General features: G+C 46.0%; 1 long non-coding RNA gene across 3 annotated transcripts; it reads left to right on the top strand.

Moving 5' to 3' along the window:
- Positions 1-286: 286 nt before the first annotated feature.
- LOC123071317 (uncharacterized) lies at positions 287-3520 on the top strand. 3 transcript variants are annotated; one of them, XR_006434230.1, is made up of 4 exons: positions 287-1096; positions 1577-1687; positions 1996-2243; positions 2425-3428. It is a non-coding gene; the product is annotated as an uncharacterized lncRNA (long non-coding RNA). The 3 variants fall into 3 exon arrangements; XR_006434231.1 differs by lacking the exon at positions 1996-2243 and adding an exon at positions 3451-3520 and having other exon boundaries at positions 288-1096; positions 2425-3215; XR_006434229.1 differs by lacking the exon at positions 1996-2243.
- Positions 3521-7901: the final 4381 nt, after the last annotated feature.

The raw sequence follows: 7901 nt of genomic DNA, 5'->3' as shown, positions 1-7901 counted from the left end.
GGGATAAATAAGAGCTACTCGCACGGGCTCAGCTTGCCGAAGAACACTGGTAGCAGGTCCTCCAATACGAGGAGGGCCTGGAAGAAAAGAAGCGGTTGTCTGGCAAGAAGAATCCATTCAAGCATGACAGGAATCTGATTAAGGACTTGGATGTCATCGCGGACCACGGTGCAGATTCTAAACGTACGTGGGCTAAAGAACTACTCCCTCTGTTCCGAAATAATTGTCGTTGGGCAAACACAGTTCAGATTCTGTCACGTTATAAAAAAGTTTCACTTTCTAATTTTGCCCTCCCACTCACTCGCTCCCACTAGCTCTCTCGCTCGCCGCTCTCCGTCTCCTCCCCGTCGCCGCTCTCTCTCTCTCCCCTCCGGCAACGCCCTCTCCCTCTCCTCGTCGCTGCTCTCTCACTCTCCTCGTCGCCGCCCTCTCCTCTCCCCGTCGCCGGCCTCTCCCTCTCCCCGTCGCCGGCCTCTTCCACCGCCCTTTTTCCTCACCACCCCGCCTCCACTCATACCCCGTAAGTCAACAAAATATCGATTCTTTTTGCGCCGGCGACGAGCTTCTAGGCGAAGGACGTGTGGATGTGTAGCGGCGCCAGAGCTCGATATAGGCAACGAAGGCGTGGACGTGGATCGGTGCCCGAGCGGCGGATCTGGAGCGGCGCCCGAGCAACGGAGGGAGATGGAGTTCCCTCCTGGCATGGCGGCTCGATCTGCAACGCCCGCAGCTGCGGTACGCCACCCTCGCTGCTGTCGCAGGGAGATGCCGCTCTTCCCCTTCCCGGTCCGCCCTGATGTGGTTTCCTCTCCGTGACCCGTCATCGGAGGCACGGCCAGAGGCATCCCCGCCGCGTGCAGCTGCTACTCCCGGACGCCGCCGCCGCCCTCCGCAAGGAGCGACTATAACCTGAAGCTCTGCGGCCCGGCGTGCGCCGAGCGGCGCGCCGCGGGGGCACCGTCGCCGACCGGCCACACGACATCGCTCTCGTCCAGCTAGAAGCATGCGCTGTCGTGGCCTGCCTCCGGCTGCTTCAGCAGGCCAAGAAACTAGAACGCACCCATGCCCGACGACCTGAGCATCTCCATCGATGATGGTAAGCCCCTCCTCTATTCCCTCTGATGGTAAACTCTGAATTTGCTTGCTTGCTTTCTTTCTACAGCAGGCCAAGAAACAAGGAGTGCATACTTAATTTAGTTAGTTTTGCAGTAGTTTGGTTGCAGTAGCAGTACTTCATTCAAGTGAAAAGATTCAGTTAGTTGTATCTCTGCATACTTAATTCAGTTTGGTTGCAGTAGTTTCTCTCTGATGGTAGTACTTGTATCTCTGCATACTTAATTAACTGAATTTGGTTGCAGTAGTGAAACGATTCAGTTAGTTTTGCAGTAGTTTTGCTGGATTAATAAGGAAAAGTTGTAGTAGTTTGTCAATGTTAACCTCGGCGTATCTGCAGTTTCAGTCACTGCTTGCTACTCCTACTTATTACTCCTCGGTGCTGGAGTGCTTCGACGTGTCTGGAGTATTTTGAGTAGCTAAACATTTTTGCCTGAAAACTGAATGTACAATGTTTCTGTAGATAATTTGATCGAAAAGGGATGGCATGCTGAGGTGTACAAAGGACAGCTTGCTGATTGATAGTTTGTGGCAGTGAAGAGGTTAACAAAAATACTTAACCAAGCATGCTGAGGTGAGCAGAGTATAGACTGTCTACAATCATGATCTAGAGTAGCATGGAGTAAAATGTTTGCAAGAGTACATTTATAGGCATGAGTACAATGAATTAACCAATTGTTGTCAGTTGAAACTTAAAGTTCAGACATGAAGTAGTCTTAGAGACCCATGTACTCCTTGTATTCATGTTGTCAGTTGAAGTTGGTATCTTGCTTGTTTCCAAGTCTTGCGGTTGTACATGATGGTTTCATCAGATGGATGTGAACTGAATGTATGTCCAGTTTACACCGATGTAACCTGATTCTGAAAGAATGCCACATACAGATGGCGTCGACCTTGGCCTCCTCGTCGATCTGACTCTGCATTAAGAAAACTTGCTGGCATCAAGTGTCCCCCTTCCTCCACCGGCAGCCTTCCATCGAATTCACATCAGAAAACTTCATTCATTCACCCAGAAAAAATAACTGACATTGCCAACATCTCACAAGAAAGAAGAGAGCAGAGTTGAAGTTGCGAGCGTGTTTACTTGCAGCTACACCTGTGTTCTTCTTCTTCTTCGCAGAATCAATCAGGTTTACTTGCAGCCTTACTCACTTTGTGTCTTAGTTAATCATATTCCTCAATTGAGGAACACCTGGACTTGTCATTCCGGTCTTGGGATCAACAGTAGCATATGGACTTATCATTCTGGTTTTTGGATGATTTAGTTAATCAAATTGACATCAATTGACCTGTTTTTTGGATCAATTACAGATTCTCTTGATTGGAGTGGAGAGGAGCAGAGACGAGAGGAGCAGCAGAAGTGGACAGCGCAACGGCTGACCTCGAGCTCTTGATTGGAGTTGGGGGAGGCGGCCGGCGAAGGATCTGTGGCCAATAGTGAAGGATCCGAAGCTGTGGCAGAGCAGGCAGCCGGCGGGAAGGGCGGCCGGCGAGGGAGCTGCGGACCGCGGCGGGGAAGGGCGGCAGATGAGGGAGCTGCGGACCGTGGCGGGGAAGGACGCCAGAGATGCGGACGACGGAGGAGCCTGGCGAAAGGGAGCAGCGACGGCGTAGAAGCCTGGCGGAGGGGAGGAGCGACGGAGGAAGACGCCTCCCAATTGATTTCAAATCGGGGGTAGTATTGTACTTTCACACTGTTTCACCTGGTCGGAACGACGCCCCCAGCGACAATTATTTCGGAACGGAGGGAGTACACCCCAATGCAGCAGATGGACCCCCCTCCCCGTGATGGTTGGTTAGCCAATACCAACAAATGCATTCCAAAGATGGCAGTACATCACACGAAGAACCATGCTGAGGCATCTTGCAACGTCGGAAGTTGCACATCAAGTTCCCGCACCAAGGAGCGGGGTTGTGCACTGCCCGAGGACAACTCTCCTCATAGGGCGTGTGAGTCCAAACAGGACATACCACGTCACCCGCGCCACCATGGGACAGGTGTAGGCCGGGACATCGGCCTCAACGATGCACGTTATACCATTGTTGCTCTCCGAGATCTGAGTGGACCATCGACGATGTGCTTTTCCTACTTCTTTGATCAGGTGGTCGCCCACTGATATGTCTTCAACTTATCTATAATTTTTTATTGTTCCATGCCATTATATTATCTATTTTGGATGTTTTATATGCATTATTATGTTATTTTATATTATTTTTGGGACTAACCTATTAACCTAGAGCCCAGTGTCAGTTCCTGTTTTTTCCCCTGTTTTAGAGTTTCGCACAAAAGGAATATCAAACAAAATAAAACTTTTGCGATGATCTTTCTTGGACCAGAAGCAAACCAGGAGACTTGGAGATGAAGTCGGAGGAGCCACGAGGCGGCCACAAGGGTGGAGGGTGATACGTCTCCAACGTATCTATAACTTTTGATTGTTCCATGCTATTATATTATCTGTTTTGGATGTTTTATATGCATTAATATGCTATCTTATATTATTTTTGGGACTAACCTATTAACCTAGAGCCCAGTGCCAGTTTCTGTTTTTTTGCATGTTTTAGAGTTTCGCAGAAAAGGACCAAACGGAGTCCAAACGGATTAAAACTTTCGCGATGATCTTTCTTGGACCAGAAGCAAACCAGGAGACTTGGAGATGAAGTCGGAGGAGCCACGAGGCGGCCACAAGGGTGGAGGGAACGCCCAGGGGGTAGGGCATGCCCCCTGCCTTGTGGGCCCCTCGTGGGTCTCCTGACCTAATTATTTTTCCCATATATACTCTTATACCCCAAGACCATTAGGGGGAGCCACGAAAATGCTTTTCCACCGCCGGAACCTTATGTACCCGTGAGATCCCATCTAGGGACCTTTTTTGGCGTCCTGCCGGAGGGGGATTTGATCACAAAGGGCTTCTACATAAACACAATTGCCCTTTCGATGAAGCGTGAGTAGTTTACCACAGACCTACGGGTCCATAGCTAGTAGCTAGATGACTTCTTTTCTCTCTTTGATTCTTAATACCATGTTCTCCTCGATGTTCTTGGAGATCTGTTCGATGTAATACTCTTTTGCGGTGTGTTTTCCGAGATCTGATGAATTGTGGATTTAGGATCAGATTATGTATGAATTTGAATCTCCTCTGAATTCTTATATGCATGATTTGATATCTTTGCAAGTCTCTTCGAATTATCGGTTTAGTTTGGCCTACTAGATTAGTTTTTCTTGCAATGGGAGAAGTGATTAGCTTTGGGTTCAATGTTGCGGTGTCCGTTCCCAGTGACAGTAGGGGCAACAAGGCACGTATTATATTGTTGCCACCGAGGATAAAAAGATGGGGGTTTCATCATATTGCTTGAGTTCATTCCTCTACATCATGTCATCTTACTTAATGTGTTACTGAAAGTGCAACTATCCCTAGGTGGTTTTGGTAATGATTAACAACATATAGCTCATTGAACTAATGCCATTACAAGATAAATATTTGAGGAAAGTTCAATCATTGGCATGGCATGGATAAGGAATGTGTACCCCTCAAAATGCTAAGGACAAAAGATTGGCTCAAGCTTCAAAGCTCATGACTCTAATTTTTCCATTTTAGTGATCCAAGATCACGTTGAGTCTATAAGAAATCCAATACTATTAAAAGGGGATGAGGTGTTGCTTAATGGCTTGCTTGCTCAAAATGCTTAGTGATATGCTCCAAAGACCTCAACCACTTTCTCATATCCACATATGTCCCAAAACAAAAGTCAAACTCGGCCCCACCGATTTGATTTGACATAGCCACTGCCAGAAACCCTAGTCTTTTCGGTCTCACCGATAGTAATCTCGGTCTCACCGAGATGGGACTTTGTTTCCCTTCGTAACGTTTCGGTCCAACCGAGATGAGCGATCGGCCCCGCCGAGTCTGCAATGCAAACTCTCTGTTTCCTTTTTGTAACGCTTCGGTCCCACCGAGACGAGCGAATCAGTCCCACCGAGTTTGCCTGACCAACTCTCTAGTTAGCTTATTACCAAAGTCGGTCCAACCGAGTTTGAGTAATCGACCCAACCGAGATTATGTTATGCCCTAACCCTAATGATATCGGTCCCACCGAGATGACATGTCAGGCCCGCCGAAATTGCCTAACAGTCACATATGTACTGAATCGGTCCAGCTGAGTTTTCTGATTCAGTCCCACCGAGTTTGGTATAATGTGTGTAACGGTTAGATTTTGTATGGAGGCTATATATACCCCTCCACCCTCTCCTCATTCGTAAGGAAAGACATCAGATCGTGCCTACACTTCCATTACCCATTTTCTGAGAGAGAGACACCTACTCATGTGTTGAGACCAAGATATTCCAATCCAACCATATGAATCTTGCTCTCTAGCCTTCCCCAAGTTGCTTTCCACTCAAATCATCATTCCACCAAATCCAATCCTATGAGAGTGAGTTGAGTGTTGGGGAGACTATCATTTGAAGCACAAGAGTAAGGATTTCATCATCAACACACCATCTATTACCTTTTGGAGAGTGGTGTCTCCTAGATTGGTTAGGTGTCACTTGGGAGCCTCCGACAAGATTGTGGAGTTGAACCAAGGAGTTTGTAAGGGCAAGGAGATCGCCTACTTCGTGAAGACCTACCCTAGTGAGGCAAGTCCTTCGTGGGTGATGGCCATGGTGGGATAGACAAGGTTCCTTCTTCGTGGACCCTTCGTGGGTGGAGCCCTCCGTGGACTCATGCAGCCGTTACCCTTCGTGGATTGAAGTCTCCATCAACGTGGATGTACGATAGCACCACCTATCGGAACCACGACAAAAACATCCGTGTCTCCTATTGCGTTTGCACTCTCCAAACCCTTCCCTTTACATTCTTGCAAGTTGCATGATTTACTTTCCGCTGCTTATATACTCTTTGCATGCTTGCTTGAATTGTGTTAAGATTGCTTGACTTGTGCTAAGTTGTTAAAATCCGCCAAGAACTAAAATTGGGAAAAGGTTAAGTTTTTATTTGGTCAAGTAGTCTAATCACCCCCCTCTAGACACAATTTCAATCCTACAATTGGTATCAGAGATTTGGTCTCCATTTGCCTTGATTTCTATAGCTTTTGGTGATCATAGCCTTGGTTTCACAACCTAGGAGAGTATGGTGTCTAGCGAGGGAAATTACCATGGTAGAGGTCCTTACTTTGATGGTACTAATTTTGCTAGTTGGAAGCATAAGATGAAAATGCATATTCTTGGACATAACCCCGCCATTTGGGCTATTGTTTGTATTGGCTTGAAGGTGAATTCTTCGATGCGAGAGAACCGAACCATGAAGCTACCGCGGAAGAGTTGAAGATGCTGCAATACAATGCTCAAGCTTGTGATATCCTCTTTAACGGATTGTGCCCTGAAGAATTCAACAAAATCAGTCGCCTTGAGAATGCAAAGGAAATTTGGAATACTTTGATTGACATGTATGAAGGTACCGACTTTGTCAAGGAATCCAAATTGGATGTGCTTCAAAGTCAACTTGACAAGTTCAAAATGAAGGATGGTGAAAGTGTCGCTGAAATGTACTCTAGGCTTGCTCTCATTACAAATGATATTGCCAGCTTAGGAAGTGAAGAGATGACCGACAAATTCATCATCAAGATGATCCTAAGAGCCTTGGATGGAAAATATGATACCGTGTGCACATTGATCCAAATGATGCCCAATTACAAAGATCTCAAGCCGACGGAAGTCATTGGAAGAATTGTTGCTCATGAGATGTCACTCAAGGATAAGGAAGAGCTTCACAACAAGTCAAGTGGTGCTTACAAAGCCTCATGTGATGCTCCTACATCATCAAGTGAGAAACAAACCTTCAATGAGGAATTAAGCTTAATGGTGAAAAACTTCAACAAGTTCTACAAGAGTAGAAGCAAGGAAAGAAGTTCCAAGTCAAGGTCCTACAATGACAAAAGATCTTCGAGTCATGAACGTAATTGCTACAATTGTGGAAGACCCAGACACTATTCCAATGAGTGTACGACTCCTTACAAAAGGAGAGAAGATTCACCCAAAAGAAGAAGTAGAAGAGAAGATTCACCACCAAAAGAGAGGAGGAGTAGAGAAGATCATCGTGGATGAATAACCTCCCGGAGAAGCAAGGATTCGAAAAGGAAGGACAAATCATCAAAGAGCTACACAAAGCGAAGACATCAAGCTCATGTTGGTGAATGGGTATCCGGATCTGACTCCGACAATCACTCCGAGAGAAGCTATCACTCCGACTCCGAATATACTCAAGATGAAGGTGGTGCCGGTCTAGCACTTGTGTCAACCAACTCCTATGACATATTTGACTCACCAAATGAAGGAATTGGAAGATGCTTCATGGCTAAAGGCCCAAAGGTATCACACCCCGAGTATGTTGATTTCAATAGTGATGAAGATGACTTGTTAGGTGATGATGATTTACTTGTTTACAACTCTAGTGATGAATACTATGATGAAACATCAATTAATCATGCTAATCAAGATAAAACGAAATGACAATGATAAGGAGAAGATTGAGTGCCTAACTAAAGAACTAAACACTCTTAAGTTAGCTCATGAAACTATCTTGGAAGATCATCAAGAACTTTTAAAGACTCATGAGAAGTTACGCTTTGAAAAGCTCAACCTTGAGCAAGAGCATGAGTTTTTAAAGGCAATCAATGATGATCTTTGCAAGAAAAGTTCTTCTTACATTGCCAAGCATTTACTCTTATCTACTTACATGCCACAAGTCAAGTCTAGTAACAAGAGTAAGAAAGATTCTTCTAGTAGTAAC

The sequence above is a fragment of the Triticum aestivum genome, chromosome 3B, assembly GCF_018294505.1.
Source record: "Triticum aestivum cultivar Chinese Spring chromosome 3B, IWGSC CS RefSeq v2.1, whole genome shotgun sequence".
Classification (NCBI taxonomy): Eukaryota; Viridiplantae; Streptophyta; class Magnoliopsida; order Poales; family Poaceae; genus Triticum; species Triticum aestivum.
The sequence above is the reverse complement of the archived record's forward strand: the minus strand, read 5'-3'. Positions and strand labels throughout refer to the sequence as shown.